The sequence below is a fragment of the Anser cygnoides genome, chromosome 1 (genome assembly GCF_040182565.1).
Source record: "Anser cygnoides isolate HZ-2024a breed goose chromosome 1, Taihu_goose_T2T_genome, whole genome shotgun sequence".
NCBI lineage: Eukaryota > Metazoa > Chordata > Aves > Anseriformes > Anatidae > Anser > Anser cygnoides.
The window spans coordinates 138,778,050-138,795,909 of NC_089873.1; the positions used below are offsets into that span (position 1 = coordinate 138,778,050).

The 17,860-nt window shown below is 38.4% G+C and overlaps 1 long non-coding RNA gene across 1 annotated transcript; it reads right to left on the bottom strand.

Annotated features, from left to right (window-relative positions):
* Nucleotides 1-4,762: 4,762 nt before the first annotated feature.
* LOC106035691 (uncharacterized) lies at nt 4,763-8,344 on the bottom strand. Its single transcript, XR_001206914.3, has 3 exons — nt 7,443-8,344; nt 6,942-7,006; nt 4,763-6,178 (listed from the first exon to the last, which is right to left on the bottom strand). It is a non-coding gene; the product is annotated as an uncharacterized lncRNA (long non-coding RNA).
* Nucleotides 8,345-17,860: the final 9,516 nt, after the last annotated feature.

Sequence of the window (17,860 nt, forward strand, 5' to 3'; positions counted from 1 at the left end):
TAACCAGCACAGGCATTTTGTTTACATGAAACCCCAGTCAGCATTCAGCAGATGGTCTTTTTAAAGGCTTAATTGAAGTTTTCTAATCTAACCTTTTTTCCCTCCATTACGAAGGGGAAAATAAGACAGGAAAAAAAAAAAAAAGGAAAAAAAAAAAAGGAAAAAAAAAAGGAACTACAAGGAGGCAGAAAAATAGCTGTAAAATCCTTTTGCAGGGAAAGCACAGAAGAGCATTTCTGCCTGCTGTCAGCTGCAGCTTCAGTCAGGGCTGAGACGACACTGAGGTCGAAGTTTTTAAGCAGCTCTAGAGGCATCAGGATAGGGCCCTTTGCCCATACCTTTGTTGCTAGTGTGAAGGTCAGCAGTGAATCACTGCCCTGGCCACAGCGGCCATTCAGCCTCCACCAAGCTCCTGAAATTACCTACCTGAGCCTTTCCAGTGATCAGGAATCTCATCCTCACGCCTGCCTTGTCAGAGGCTCATTATTAGATTATAATTTTCTGTGTACTTCCCACGTTCAGCTATTATTGTTTCAGTCTCCTTCTGGTCTGTGCCTGCTGCCCTCTATATTACCATGCTGACCACAATAAACACTATTCTCATCAATGGCTCCAGGCTGCTTCTGGCAGTCTTCCAGTGATGTGCGCTGGAATACAACCTTTCCCAAACATTTAATTCCCCCTCACATATTGTCTATGTGAAGAGTTTGCCTCACTGGGATTTCTAACAAAAATATATATACATATTTTTCCTTCTGTGGGCCATGGGGAGCACACAGAGAATGGATGCCAGGCTTTGGGCTCTTTCAGAGTGATGTGTGACCAGAGCACTGGTGCAGAGAAGACCCCATGCCATTGAGTTGTAGAAGAGGTAAGAAACTATATCATACAGTTAAGAAAAACATGTTTTACTCATAGTAAATGGCTCAGTAATTTATTTTTTTTTTGGTGTGGATTGGATTTCTACCTGGTGGTTCACAGCCATAGAAGATATCAAAGAAGAAGGTGGTCAAAATGGAAATGAGCTAAAACTGGTAATCCCTCTGGCCTAGTTGTCCTTAGGTACAGCTCACGCCCACATAGCTGTCTGCAGAGAGAGATGCATTCGTATCCTTGTGGGAGAGGAGCCATTTCCAATGCAAAAGTAATAATACTGGGTAACAGTGAAGAGGCCAAGGTAATAACACTACACATTATGATGATATAATGGCCATCAGTGCAAGTAGAGGACTATACATGGAGTGATTTATAAACTGAAAGAAGACAAATATCCGTGTTAGGATAAAAATATCCTCCAAGGAACCACAAGCCAGCTGGGCCTGTAAGGTCAAGTTCAGCACCTCATTCATGCAGCTGTGTGGCTTTTGGCAGGGGACAGCTTGAGTCCTGCTGACTCAGAATCCACCAAGTGGAGGGGAGACTAACAGATGTGCCCACATGAAATTTGGAAAGCTTAGTAGGTTCTCACAGAAACAAAAGCCCTCATGGGCTATCCAGATATATTCTAAATCAATGTTGTTCTAGGTCCATATTATTTTCCTGCAGAGAATGGGATTGCTGAAGAAATATTATTATTGTTGAGGTAAATTTAGCTGGTCTAGTCATTCAGGAAAAAAGTGCAAATGTCAGCAGTGCTCATACATAGAAGCTGGCACCATCATTAATTGCTTACTGGAGCTGCACCATGGAATCACCTTGTTCTCAGGAAACTGCACTGATTTACAGCAGAATAGATCTTTCCCATACTTTGCCATGAGCTTTGGAGATTCCTCTCCATGACAAATGCAACACCTGAAGTAACAGAGATATATCCCTTTAGCCGTCAGTCATATCTGTGCTGAATTTGTATCCTCTTTTCACGAGAAAAAATTCTCATATGAATTATCATACACACTCTGATATGTTTCATTCCAGAGAGAGCAGTGACAAATGCACATATAGGATGCCATGGATTATGGGAAGGATGAAGAGAGAGCAAGTGATACACAATAATTGCAGTGATTTCCAATTATATAAATGAAGGCCTCTGTATACAGAGTGATTTAGACACTGGAAGTGTCTAAACAGTTTAGGTTTAGGATTAGAATTTTTCCCAAGGAAAACATTAACTAGCGAGCATTTCTTGAACTGCTTTTTCTGAAACGAAGCACAGCAGAACCCATTAACCACAAGATATCTAATCTGATGTGTGGGTTTTGTTTGTTTGTTTGTTTGTCTTTTCCCCTAACACTATTATTTCAGTATGCTGTAAGGGCTTTAAATAGATCTTCATATAAGATGTTCTATTCAAGAACAAAGAAAATGTCTTCGTATATAAGGTTTCACTTTGTTAATTTCATCATATTTCATCATTTTACCCTTCAAAGACTCTTGGCTATTCAATACTTAAATGTTATAATGTTCACTTTAAACCTCATATTTTCAAGGTAGTGTGCAGGAATATTTCCTCATATTAGTGAGCTATATAATTCAAGTTCTTTGCTAGCTATCTGAAAATACAGGTACAAACCAAATGCTTACCGTTCCTGTAATTCTGCAGGAATTTGGAAAATGTAAAGGTATGGAATGTAAATGTTTATTGATTGAAAAAAGTGCATCAGAGATAACCAGTGCCACATTGCTTTCAAGTAGCAGAGTAGGGGGAAGAGCATGGGAAACACAGAAGTGGACTTCTATGTTTTGTTTGTGTAATACGGCTTCTATATTTTCAGGGCTACCAGGTGGAAGTACAGAGGTAGCACCAACAAAATCATAAATGCAAGTTAGAGGCCATTGCCTTTTTCAAGCCGACCATCAAAATGGAGAACAATTGCAAAATACTTCCATGACAACACTCTGATTTAACTTCAGGGAGCATGGTTTCTTCTCTGCTTTTTCATGTGTCTTAAACCTACAGTTTAAGACAAATTACCTGGACTTCAAACTGATGTCACTGCTTTTAGCCTTTTGCATCTCTGGTTAGGCAGCACCCCTCCAGAACAGCTGGAGGCACAGAGGTTGTTTGAAGATACTCATTTAAGGGCCTTATTCTGTGAAAATATCGGGTCCATAGATTAAATCTATCTGACACATCAAAGAGGCATGTCACCCTAGCTGTTTTATACAAACCACTGGATGCATGATCAGAAGAACTCAGCTGTGTACTGTTTCTTGCAGTATAAAGAACAGCAGTCATTCATATTCCAAATCCCTTGTGAAGTACCATATCTGCTCACTGAGAAGGAGCAGTTCATAACCAGTTGGAAAACACAGAAGAAAGTACTGTCAGACATAAAATCACTGTTTTCATTGGCTGTGCATATATTGCATATATCAGTCTCTAGACTTAGATTGAAAATCATGTTCCTTAGATAATACTTTCTTCTAGTTAAAGGACATCAGCTCTTTTGGGACTGATTTAATAAGAGACTGTGGCTTTTTGCATGTGCAAGATTCATTTAATATAACTTTCTTGGCTGTGTACCTTAGAAAAGTTGGCATTTTTACAAAGCTGCTTTCCCCAAGTTGAATATGAATGCAAACCCATCTCCAGGCTGGGATTCTGTAACTTGACATCTGTTCACATTGATTTGCTGGTAGACCTGCGCTGAAGGTACAGGACATAATGTCCAAACTCTTAGAAAAGAGGAAACATATTCCCCTCTGATCAAATTGAGATATAATTGTCACATGAACTAAGGAAGCAGTCTGCAGTATCTGAGGGATTCTGTAACTACTAAGCCGTTAAACCTACTCAGCTCCTATCAAGTCATCCAGCATTTTGTGTGAACCTGCCCAAATCAGAAGGGCATAAAACAGGAGATTTATTTTTAAGATGGAGGTTTCTACAGGTCAGTTCACTGCAAGATATTTGTCTCTAAGCTAGCATGTCTAGTGGTTAGTTACTCTAACTGCCTAACTCACATCCATATGCTGCCACTAAGGACATGGCTGATCTGCTAAGGGACTACAAGGAATGTGGCACTATCTGCACCGTTCAGTGTAAATTGACAAAGCAAGTTTATATTCAGAATGTACTGGAAACAACAACCTAAGAAAGTTCAGAGTAGGAATTCCTTGGGAAACAAACAAACAAACAAACAAAAACAACAACAACAACAACAACAAAACAATGAAACAAACAAACAAAAAACAAAATCCAATCTCTCTATAGACAGAAATAAATTAGAATGAGCTACATATGGTTTGTAGGTGGGGAATAAGACCATGGCCGTGTACAGATCCTTCCAGATTATGATGAACCAGTTCCCTAAACCTAAGAATATTTTGTTATTTCTCTAAAAGTATGGTTGGGCAAACAAAATTTACTGTGCATGCAAACCAGGCAAGTGAAGAGCTGCAAACCAGTCCTGAGCAGGAGAGTTACAGATTTGCTGCATTTCCAGTGCTGAAAAGTTATGCAAGAGAGGACATTCTTTGTTTCTCCAGGATCCACACACCATCTCTCTTCGCTGAGCCTCAGAGGACACTGTTCATGAGACAACCTGGGATGAGCACTGAAAGGGTTCATATAGGAAAACTACAATGTCTGTTTTTGTTTTCTGACTCTTAGCTGCTAATTACTTTTTCTTGTTAGTATCATCTTGACAACAAATAAAATTGTACTGTTCTTATTTTGAAGATTGTTCTTGTTGACATCCATTACATCATATGCACATGAACATACAGAAATGCCTGCCACAAGACTTTCTGTTGATATTCCTATGAGCTAAAATATATTAGAGCCACCACAGGCTCCACAGTCAGCTTTAGACCACTTTCACTCACATTTTTTTGCCATTCCAGAGAACCTAGCACACAAGATTTGAAGAGAAAGACCCTTGTGAGAACAGAGACATGAAACAGAGACTTTGTTTTCTGCAGGTAAGGCACATATGCATCCAGAGTAGACAACGCTAATGTGAAGAGCTTGGTCAGGCATTTCCAAAAACATTGACAGGTACCAAAGACCATACAGGGCTCTCTTATAGATCGGGACTCTGAAGCAGTCATCTATATACCATATTATTGACTTAGTCACTGCCCTGTGCTTCTCCCTGAACCGGCACTGGCAGGCTGATATGAATACACTTGTTGTGATACAGAAGACAAAACAAAACAAACAAAAAATCAGTGTATACATGTCTGTCAGTAGGCTTTGAAAGGTCACATAAATAATCAGCAGACACTAGGAAACACAACTGTGAAGGCAGTATCTGAGGCTGATTCTCTAAATCACATTCTGCTTGTCTGGTCCACATGCTAAAATGCTGCATGAGAGGTATGTTGGCAGTCATAATACCTGTCCTAGCATAAGGCATACTTTAGTGAGGATTAGAACATACCACACACAGCCAGCCAGCTAACACTACAAGACACAACTGCAGCTGGGCATAAACATCTGCAACAGATGGTAGGCAGCGGTGATTGCCTCCTGCAAAAGCACAGGCTTCGCTATGGAAGGCAGAAGTTAGTCTTCTGGACTTCTAGCATGTCTTTTCCCCCTTTCTTTATTGTGTAACCCAGCAACCTAACTTCAGGACATCAGTCATCAGGACGTATTTAACATAATGAACAAAATACACAAACAATGGTATCTATCAGGAAAAAAAACGAGTAATCCAAGGAGATGTTTCTACTTGAAGGAAAGCATTCAAATCACCTCACAGTGCATGCTATTTGGTCCCTTTGAGTGAAGACAGATATGGTTTCAGGCTTGACATTCAGTTACCCATTCTGCAGTTGATCTCATTTGTTTCTTCCAAACAAAAGAACATTTTGCAGTCCCCTCCCTCCTTTACCCCAACACATTCTTCTACTAAGGTAAATGATCAAATCCAAATCCCGGGTTAATGAGTGCCAATCATAGCTTCAGCCCCTTTTTCAGGCTTGGCAACAAGTTCCCCGAGCCTTAGCAAACAATTATCATTCAGCTACTGTAGAAATTGATTCTTGGGTTGACGAGAGCAGTCCTCCCTCGGCTGGTAAGGTCCTGCCATGGGAAGCAATTACTGCAAGATGCCAGCTGACAGACTCATTCCGTGGAAAGTCAGGTTGTCTTGATCCTCAGGCACTCTCTAGGCAAATTGTATCCTTACACTCATCTCAAACCTCTTACGAACTGTTGGCTTCTATCAGGAAAAATGGATTGTTCCCTTTGTTTCTGTGGCATTTGATAGAATAAAACTGGACATCCTGCCTGCACAATAAGGAGATTTAATTTTAAAATTCTCACACCAAAATGCTGCAGTATGATAAAGAAAAAGAGAATCATAAAACAATGAAGATTGCTACTTGCCTAGGGAACAGTAATACAGTGCAGCTAGAATGACATTTTTTGTGTATAAAAAGACCCAAATTCCATAGCAGTGGCCTGTCTCTAATGATGATAATTTTCTTTTTCCTCTAATTTTCAAATGTTTTGTAGTAACACTTTCATGTTATTTCGTGTGACATTTTATGTTTATTAGTTGTTGTTTTTTTAGTCTTTCATATTCCAATGCGGGCAACTGGGGAAAAGCAAAAATTGTCTACATAATTAACTTTTGAGACAACATTTGTACTTTGACTGAGAGTTTTCCAAATGCTGATGAGACAAAGACACATAGCCAATATTAGCTAACAAAAGAAGGTGGCATTTATAGTTAGCTAAAAGTGATTAGTCTTGATATCTATCATTAGATGATTGAAATGTAAGACTGACTAAATAAACCAACAGTAATCCATGTGATCCACTTCAAATACTGTCAGTGAGAAATAACACTCTTTTTCATGAATTCATAAAATAATTCTTAGACTAACATTGTTGGTTGTACCAGAAGACCATGGAAGTATTATCCCTAACTTTAATGACTGCAAAGCCTAGACGTATGAAGATCTGTACAAAGATGTATAAAGAAAGATAACAGGAAGAAAAAAAAAAAGAAAAAAAAAAAAAGGATGTAAGAACTTCTCAAACTCACCTGAATTCTAAATTTTACCTTGAGGTACCAGGACAAGTGCTGGAAGCAGCACAGGTGATATAAGCCTTTAAGGAAAAACATAAATGTATATTTTAAATGACCTATGATGGCCAATTTAAAATGTATTTTCATGCAGAGGTGCTATATCTGGAAAAAAAAAAAACAGTCTACTCTGTCTCCTGTCTCCAGTGTCAAAAATGTTCACTTAAAGTAATATCAGTTATTGTTGCTACTATTTCTATAGCTATTAATCCAACAGTTTTACTGAAATTCTTAGGACCTAAGAGGATTTAAAAAATGTATTTCAGGACGAAATCCCCATCTTTATGGCATCAAGCATCCCCTGTGTTCAGTAGAGTTAAGTAGGCTTGAAAAAGCTAAGAATCAAGCTAGGCTGTTCCTCAAATTCTGATGAAACATTTGTCAGGATTTCTCCTAATTAATTTTCTGTCTTTTTAGACTTTTTATTCCCCCTGAAAACCTTTTACAATATATTTTCACCTTTTCTTTTTGCATTAACTGCATTCCAGATTCAGTGAGTACTGAGTACACTCTTAGAAAGCCTTTTAACCTGGCTGGTAAGTTAAAACTCTCTAAATCTCACATGCCCACAGGGTTTCCCACCTTAATTAATTAATAACCCCCTCCTTGTCCTTTTAACTGGGTCATGAATTAATTTAAAAAGTTAATTATGCAATTCTTTCCTCTCCCTTTACTTATGCCTTTCACCCCTGTGTCCATTGGCTATAAACAATGTGGAAATACAGCCATATAAGCAAGAAAGAATGTTGTAAGCTTTGGGCTGATGGAAAAAAAACAAACAACAACAAAAAACACATATCATGTCCCTGTTTTCCCCTTCTCCCATTTTTTTTCTGTTTTCTAAAGTGGGATTTTGCAGGCTTTGTTGAGAGTAATAAATCACACCAATCACCTGAGCAATAAATTAAGTTAAAAAAAATAAAAGAAGAAAAAAAGAAGTAGCTGTAGCTGTTGGTAGGCCTCTAAGGAAGCAGAGACCACCAGCTAGGTTAAAAAAAAAAAAAATCAGTAAATGACTTTGTTATTCCCTCCAGCAACTAGTGTATTCACCACATTTTTTATGGTGGAAAAGGGGTTACAGAAAAGAACCAACTCCTCCATGTAAGATATTTAGGTACAGAACATGCCTGTTCTGGTGTGTTTCTTCCTAGGCGTGTAGAAACAAGGAAGATAAGGAGGATAACAGCATACAAAGGCTTTTCATCCCCTCTGCGTCTGATGTGAAGAACAAAACATACCTGTTGGATATTTTTTACCATCTCTAAGAAATCCACTCTGAATTTTAACTATCAATGGACTAAAGAAAGGGTGTACCCATTGTTTGATCTTTGTTGCTGCCCAGAAGATGAAAATGAACTGTGAGACTGGCATCCCCCCAAAGCTTCACAAATGCATCCTTAAGGATGTACTGTCAAACGGAAATACACTGAAGTATCCTGAGCAATAACTGTGAAAACTTGGCAAGAATTACCAATTCGACCAGAAAGTACCTCTTAGGTCAAGTTGTTGGAGGCTAACTATTACTGTCATCCAACAAAATAACTGACATGCTGTGTCTAGTATTAATTCTAGTTAGTATAATCAGAAAGCTTTACCATCCAGTCCCATATGGGGTCTTGGTGTGTTTTACCAACGTATCTAGGTAAGGTGCAGAAAACCCCCTAGGACTTAGTTAACAATAATGTTTCCTCTTTGACAAATGAGGGAGCTGAGACACAGAAAAAGTACCCATTGAGACTATGGTGCAGACAGGAATAGGATCCGACATCTGAATCCCTGTCTGCAGCTGTAGCCACCAGATACACTGCAGAATGTTTCTTTTTAGCATTACTGTTTCGGAGATTAATATTTCATACAATCATCAAGACAAAGGACAAAGGTTGCCATAAGGCTGCAATATTCTGTACAGGAAGTAGTATCTACACAAAGAACACTTGCATCAAATCTAACATGCACAGCAGGGACCATTTATCTTGGCACATTGCCCATTAAAGCCATCACTTGCTTTTTCTTTTCCTTCTTCTGGAGTAAGTGACAAATTTCAAACAGTAAGAACATCTTAACTTTGTAAGCAGATAACAGGAAATATGACTATGAATGAACCTGCTCTGAAGATTAGCTGAGGTGAATGCCCATTGAAAATGCATAAAGGTTTCAAATGTTACTCATGTCACTAAGGGGACACTGCATATTCATTAAGGTATCACAAGGAGCTCATTTCATATTAATGAAGAGGTCAGACATCCTTCCAGAGGAATTCCAGTGCAAAGCAGCACAAATCAATGTGCTATTATTTTAAGTGTTACCAATTTGAACCTCTACAAGTTCACAGAACAGCCTGAATTTGCAAAATGATTTAGTCACTAGGAAAAATGTTAGTGACTTTTTTCATCTAGAGTGATTATAACAGAAATGCAGTAACTGTCTGGATATATGGAAACTTAATTGAAACAGCACATTAAGTATTCCCTTTTGATGCTCAGGGAAGCTTTAAACATTGTGTAATATGTACATATGGTGTCAGCACTCTGAGGCTACTTTATTTAACTGCAATACAGAAATCTGAAAGTTTGGACTGTTTTTTGTAAAGTTCACCATTTTAATCCTTTTAAAGACTGCACATATATGTTTCATCACATTTTCATAATGGTCAAAAGCTTCACAAATATATACCATAGAACGATATTTATAGGTTAATATTTTGAGAATTAGAAGCAGAGAAGTATTCGGTACATACAAATTTGTGTCCACTTGCTACAGAAATTCTTGCCCCCTCTGTTTACACATTGGAACGATACGGCCATGCTGCCTTCAATACCGATCTAAATATTTCTCCCATTTGCAGGATAAAAGCACCCCAACATTCTGTGTTACTAAAATGTATCATCTGTGTAGCTAATTGGAAACTATCCAGGCAGTCTAAGTGCCATAAGAAAATGACACTTCCCTGAGCAAGCAGTACTCTGCATTTGAGGAAGAATCTGGACATCCCTTTTGGTAACATTGCAGGGTGTCCACAGCTTTCCAGCATGTTCATCAGGAGAGCAGATTTCTGTGGTCCCAGCCACACTTGTGGATCAATGGTTGTGAAAGGGGCTGCTGGATCTCTGGACAGAAATTTCACATTTTCCAAAAATCAGACTGGCCATCTCCCCAGAAATTTCTCTGCACCCTAGCCATGCCATGCCATGCACCTGTACAGTGACCTTGCTCTGTAACACACCTGTAATTCAGAACTGACTTTAGCATGGCTGGGCAGTAGTGTAGGCATAGCCACACTGTTGCTTTAACCTCTAGTGAGCAGACCATCACTGATGTATCTGTGATAGTCTAGAAGCAAAGGCACATCATAGTAAGGACGGATTTGTTTGTTGGGCTTAGTTTTCTGAAATCCTGCCTGAACTGCTATAGAGGCAGGCTTGGGTGTGATGACTTCATTGTGTGAAGGGTCCTGCTGCCCTGGGAGTCAGGCACATATGCAGTCAGGTGTTTTGGAAGTCCAGTTGCCTAGGGAGGAAGGGAGGAAAGAGAAGGATGTGAAGGAGATTGTCTCAAACCTAAATCCTACAATCCTAAATCCTTGGCAGCTGCCAAGGAAATTGACATGAGTTGGTCAGTGTTGCACAGCATTCTGCTGAAGAACATATTTGAAGCTGACTAGAGTCAAGTCAATACCTTTTAGTGGAGGGAACAGTGAAAGCAAAAAAAATGCACTTAATTTAAAAAACAATGATCACATGAGCTTTCTCCATGAAATTTTTCAGAATTTCCACTTGTCATGTGTTCTGAATAATTGGAGATTGTTCTAAATGAGAAACAAAACCAAAGTTGTCCTTGCCAAAATTTCCTATGAAAGGTAAAATTTCATGTTTCAGCCATCTGCAATTTCAAGTAGGTGTTCTTGAGTAAAGAAACATTTGCAACACATTTTTATATAAGAGGGAAAAAATAGTCATGGATTAGTGATGGAGTCTGAGGTCTGCCAAGATACTTCAGGTACATTCCTGTCCAAGATAATTCTTCAAACATTAATTGCATGCAGTGCTCCCTCAAATTTGGTCTGTTTTGACTTTTACTGCAGTCTCTCATCTCCTTTTCCACTCTGCCCCCTTCTCGTCCTCTCTCCTTCCATTCTATGTTCTGGGTTTTGCAGCTTGTTGGGAAATGAGACCCTCCCACACAATGGTTATACAGTTAGGAATATATTTGAATACACATTTAGGAAACATAGTCTGTGTTGTGCTGCTATGATACCCAATTCAAATTGTTTAGATTAATGACAGCTACATGCCTAATTTATTACTGCAATTATTGTGATAATTTAGAGGAGATAAATTGAAATCTATTAGAATTTAATGTAAAAAGCTGTAATTAGTCTGCTTTGGAGAGGGGAGAAATCCAATGCACATAACTGAAAATCCATTAAGCCAATTATAATGTTACTGAGGCAGAAAATTTGCAGCCATCTAAAATATACCCATGACTTTAGTATAACTGTACCCTAAGCATACAAGCCCATGTGTCAGATTCCTTCATTAATTTAATAAACACATCAAGGCAAAAAATGAGAGAATTCCTTAATCATGATAATTAATGCACATAGTTCAGACTGAGAGTTAGGGTGGGGAGATCGGGGAGAATAAAATTTTGTTGCCATTGAGCAATTATCATGTAAATAAAACAGCAGCAAAAGCTTTGGAATGGGGTTACAGGAGAGGAGGGCACACTGCTAATCATGGCATAGGTTTCTGAGCTATTCCCAGAGGTGCTAAAAGCTGTCCTGGTGCAATTAAAAAAATAATAAAAATAATAATAAAAAAGAGAAGACAGCAATTGCTACCACCTATTTACTGTCAAATTAATTCAGCTGCTCCTGAGATGCCATCTGTATCAGGAGAGCGAGGGTGTCACTAGCTTTACGATCCATCAGGAGAAGTGAGAGCGCTGTTCTGTTTGATGGCTCTGATAATGGAAAGAAGCTAAGCAATTGCAACAGATACATCATAGATTTTCTCATAATTACCTGACCTGTTACACTGTGTCACTCTGCCGCCAAACACACTGTTTTTATGTCAGAAGCTGTATGGGCATTCTTTACTTTGATCATTCTGTATTCTGCAGATGTCAGCATTACTGTATTTTAATTGACTCTGGGGTAGCATTAAAAAGCACCTTCTATTTCGGTTGCTTAGACCTGATGAGACTGACAACCTGGCATTTATGAACATTAGGCCTTCATGGTAACTATGTCAGGAACTGTGTTTTTCCTAAATCCCCTAGGTATGAATAGCAAAATGATGTTAGTAAACCAGTTGAAAAACAGCGTCTATGCAAAGAGCACCTCTGACATTCTCTAGCCATAAAGATGGCAAACCTTTTCATTAAATTAGACTCTGGAGTCAAAAGTGCATGTTGTACCCCACTATGCAATTAGGAATTGACCAGTATGTTGAAAGAGAGCTATAGCTGGCAAGGACTGAAGCTGTGGGTAAAATTGTTGGTAAACTCAAACCAAGAATTTCTTGACAACTTCCATATTCCCAGCATGCCCCATTTGCCAGGATCATCTTTTCCCTCTCCTGTAGGAAGAGACAGCTAGCTTTTTCACTGCTTAGCCTTCTTGTAGCATTCATTGTAATCCTCAAAAAATGACAGCTAAAATGGTAGAAATTTCACGGGCTGTTGTAGTGGAACTACTTTTTTTTTTTTAAAGAAATATTCTTGTTGAGTAAAATACACAAGACTACATGTGCATTGACCATATTTCCTACAGGCTTTACCAACAATTTATTTCATAAGAAATCCACAAATTCTACAGGTACCACCAAGGTATTGAGTTTGTTGCTTGACTCACTGTCAATAACTACCAATGACTGCAAGAAAAATGGAAATCTAAATCAGACTTAGAAACAAGAGTCTTTGTTTCTTTCACTGTTGCCACTTTAATAAATGTCTCACAACAGATTGTGAGACAACTCTTGCTTCACTATTAATGCACAAGGACAATCCATCTTTGCTCCAGCACTCCAATGGGCAGGGATGCTCTCATTCTTCCTTGGGTTCTAATAAACATGGTTTGAAATTATGTTCACGGTTAAGGTCCTTCCACACAGATGCCAATATACCTAGCTGGTTGTTCCTTTTCATGTCTCAGCAGTATCGCTGTATTATCCGCTTACTGAAAAATTAAACTATGTTAGAATACTTATGAGCTGGAGTAAATTAATCTGCCCTTGGACATTAAAAAGTTTTCCTGTTGTGTGTAGGTTGATAGGTGAGTTGTGTGCAACGCCAAGTAGAAGTATGAGATCACAAAATCACAGAATGGCCGAGGTTGAAAGGGGCCTCTGAAAATCATCTAGTCCAACACCCCGTCTGAGCAGGATCACCTAGAGCACATTGCACAGAATGGCATCCAGTCAGGTTTTGAATATCTCCAAAGAATGAGACCCCACCACTTCTCTGGGCAACCTGTGCCAGTGCTCTGTCACCCTCTGTCACCATCCGTCAAGCCTAGATACCTAATTAGCACATAAATTTTAAGTGTTTGTTAGAAAAAGTCCTCCAAAGGCATTCCATCAAGTCAACGGAGAGATATAAGTGTTCGTAAAGGTTATCAAAGAGATCTCCCACTTCAGCTAACGTATGCAGTTTAGCAGGATTATTCTCCAGAAATCTTTGGAAGCATGCACTATTTTCCAATAAACTTTTTCCCTTCCCTCAGGTGGATATACTCACTAAAATAAATGTGCAAACTAGAATTCTAAACTAGTCATTCAGGCATCTGATTCTCTACAGCAACTCTTCCATGGCTAGCTCTTACTAGCTGCACGTATCAACATCATGGTGGATTCTGCTTTTGAAAATTCCTTTATGGGTAGTTTTTGAGACGGTGTTTATAAACTACTGATATGTTAATGAACAGTCCCAGCTGGTCTAGAGAGATTACTTTAACATAGCAACAAGAAACGTATCAGTACCCTCTAAATTTCACAAAGAATAAAATCTCTATTTGTAGTATATATCTGTAGTTTTACAGTCCATTGCTGTAAAATGAACCAAGATCAGCTTTTTTACCTAGTGATTAAAATGAGCAAACAATGTAACACAATCTCTTCATTCAGTGCTGTAACAACAAAGAGTATTCCCATCTCACTCTGTAAAGGTTAGGAGGCTGCTTTACATCTAGGATGAAGATGTAAGTGGGGTGGTTTACCTGTTCTGCAGCCCACAGTTAGGAAAGATTGATAAAAGTTTGAAAAACACTCATGTAACAGCCACAGAAATGAGACTGAGAGATAGCTTGATTACAGTGTATGACCTTTACAAGAAAAATATAGCAGACCCTATCAAAGCAAACAGTCAGTCTTACTAACACAGACCTTACAACAACCGCTGGCTGAAATTTGAAGGTGAAAATATGGAACAATTCAGGGAAAAAAAAATTAATAGTGTGCATTTTTTACCGTCTTTAATTCATGCTTATCTGTAAAGGAGTCTAGGTGTTTGGATGACTCTTTCTGGCCTTAAACCCTAGATTTTCCTCTTCTCTCCTGCCCACCCGCACCCCCAAACTACACAGCATGTGAGGAAATCCTGGTGGAATCATTCACTAGGCTCTCCCTTAGGCTCACAGAAACCTAACTGAGCTTCCCGAAATCCTGCAGACAAAAAAGTTCCTTGCCTATAATGATGAAACTCATTCAAGCCCTTGAGTTTAAAAGCAAAAGAGAGCATATTTCAGGGAACATATTTCAGTTCACAGTCAGTTACGATATCTCACTTAAAATACATAAGAATGTCTGGGCTAGGTCAGACCATGTAGTTATATATCCTGTCTCTGGCAGTGAATGATATCAGCTATCTAGGGAAGATAATGGAAATCACAATGTATGTAATGATGCTTCCCCAGTACAGACTTGCAGAAAACAGCTGACTGAAGCTTGAGAATTTCTTGGTCAGGAAGTGGTATATTTGTTTTACAAAGCCATGAACATTTTTTTTTTTCCTTCTGCAGCTATTTTGAGCTTATGTATGCTTTTAGCATCCACATTTTTTTGTGGGGAAAAATCAATCAATCAATCAATAAATATACACATATACTCATTTTGCAAACTACCCTTTTGTTTCTTTGTAACTTCTCAGCATCATGTTGATGCCCCTTCGTATATTAGAGGAGACAGTGAACAAATGCTCCAAACTGACTTTCCTTTCATTTTTTTGCATATCTCTGAAATGAAGGTGCCTTCACTTGTTCCTTTTTTTCCAGATCTGGATATTGTTTGGACATGTATTATCTAAACTCTTTCTTGCCAACAGAGCATATCCCTGTGGACTTCCTAGTCCTTTGCCTAGTACAAAGATACCTTTCACTGCCGGGTGAGGCTTCCCCATGCATCCCATGGGAGACTATTCTGTCAGAGCTCATCCAGTAGCTGCCATAAGTGACAGAACAGGAAAGCAGACCAGGTTATCCCAGATTACAAGAGGATAAATACCATTAGAAGAAACTAAGAATGCATGACCAAACAAAGCTCTGACAACTGCTTACTCTACTTCATCCATCATATGTCTTTTATATATATAATATTTGCATGATTTCTATGTAGATATTGTAGATATCTAGATGATTTCTTTTATTATTATTATTATTATTGATTTTGTATGCTTAAACTGATTTTCTTACTTTATTATTATTATTATTATTGATTATTAATATTTTATTTATTTATTTTTAAACTTTTTCCTTACCAGAGAACATTGTAATGTACATTTCTGAGCTCTTTCCCACAACATCTTAAAAGCAATACAGTCAGGATGTGAACAAAGTCAATACATAGAAAAAGCATGTACTGTAGTATTAGAATGACGCTGCCCATTAATTAATAGATTATGCCACCTAGGATTGCCAGCTCCAAGATCTTAAAACAGTCAGGCAAAGTTAATTGAGAACAATTCTGAGAGAAAGATGGATCCCAAGGTATTTGAAGCCCTGAAGTAGCCTGCTGGGCTGAAAATCTAGTGGGAGGGGAAAAGTAATTAGATGTTCCAAGCAAATTGCCCAAGATTTATTGATATTGATTTAGAATCCAGAAAATCCTCTATAAGATTTCCAAAGGAAATAACTGCCTTATTTAAAAACAATAGTAAAATAAGTAGAAGAGCACTGTTTGCTGGTTGTTTCTGCTATACACATACACACAATTTAATACTTTCCTTCGGAAAAGTGGTACAACCAGCTTCACAGGCAATGGGAGTTTCTCCCTGTTTTCAATAGAAGGCGAACGGGCCTGTAGCAAATTTCACATTACAGTTATGCAAACTTCAACAAAAACAAGAAGCAAGCTAGCTTCTTGGTAGACATTGGTAGAGACAGTGTCTTAATGGTATGCCATATAATTATCAGAATCTTTCAGCTGATCCATTTAAAATTTCTACTTTTGACCTTATTATTAAGCAACACTTCATATTACAGGACAAAGCATCAAAGGCTTCATTCTGAGGATGGTGAGGCCATGGAACAGGTTGCCCAGAGAAGCTGTTGATGCCCCATCCCTGGAAATGTTCAAGGCCAGGCTGGATGGGGCTTTGGGCAAGCTGGTCTGGTGGGAGGTGTCCCTGCCTATGGCAGGGAGGTTGGAACTAGATGAGTTTTGAGGTCCCTTCCAACCCAAGCCATTCTGTAATTCTAAGGCAAATCCATCTCACCAAAATATTTTGAAAGGGGTAATAGATGTTCTGACAGAAACAAATCTGTTTAATGTCCCTCTGGTGATGATGGTATTTGTTTGGCTATACACTGAGTTTTAAGGCACTCTGAAATGATGACAACTGCTCTTCAGATTGGCTAGGTATATCATAAATTGCCTGAACAAATTGATCTTGAGATTCTCCTGTTGTGTACTTGCTTCTGCCAATGGCCATTACCTGGGTCTTCAGGGTTCTCATCCAGAGTTGTTATTAATGATGGTAACCAAATATTCTTGTTAAAAGTATATTTATATACCTTACACACACATATATATGTATATAGTCACTTTTTGAAGTAAATAAAAAGAACATCTATGGCAGAGATTTATACAAACTAATTACATAATATATAGCAAAGCATTCATTGTCATTTGAGTTTACTGGCGCTCCTTTCATTCACTGTGCATTGTGTCTACCTTAAGGGGCATAGGCACTAGCAGAGCATGTCCTAAACCATTTGTTACTCTCCTTTCCTTCTTCTGGGGACACTAGTAGCATCAAAACACGACCTAAAAGGAAATAACAGCTTGATTATCCTGAATATATGAGCCACTCTTGATCCAGAAAATTGATCCATGACATTTCTCATTTCTTTTGGTTCCTTTTTAATTCATCAACTTCTGTATTTTCACTGCTGTTTTACCTTGTATAGTCCTTTCAGGTGAGAGCACCTCCTTCCTTCTCATTTTACTTTCATATATTATGCTGCACACATGGTCTATCACTGAAACACTCTCAGCTCTTTTAAGTTTCCCTGTTCAACTCCTGAGCAGCTTTATTGTATTACCATACTTTGATTTTCTCATCTTAAGCCTAGTGATTGTCAATGTGTGCAGGTCAAATTCGGCAATGATTTTCATGTAGATCAACAATGGGATCTTATGAATTCCTGTGTGGTTCTGGAGATCAAAGCAGATTACAAATAGTAGAATTTGTATTAATTTTTTGCTTTCGGAAAACCCACAAGCGATTTGCAAATGTTTGCTGGGTGAGTCATGCAAAAACTGTATCATAGAGGATGTTGTGTTGATAACTTCATTCAGCTGAATTAACACGGCTGTAGATAAAATGGAATACAGAAATTTTACAAAGGAGATTTAAAATACTGCCTATCAAAATAAGAGATA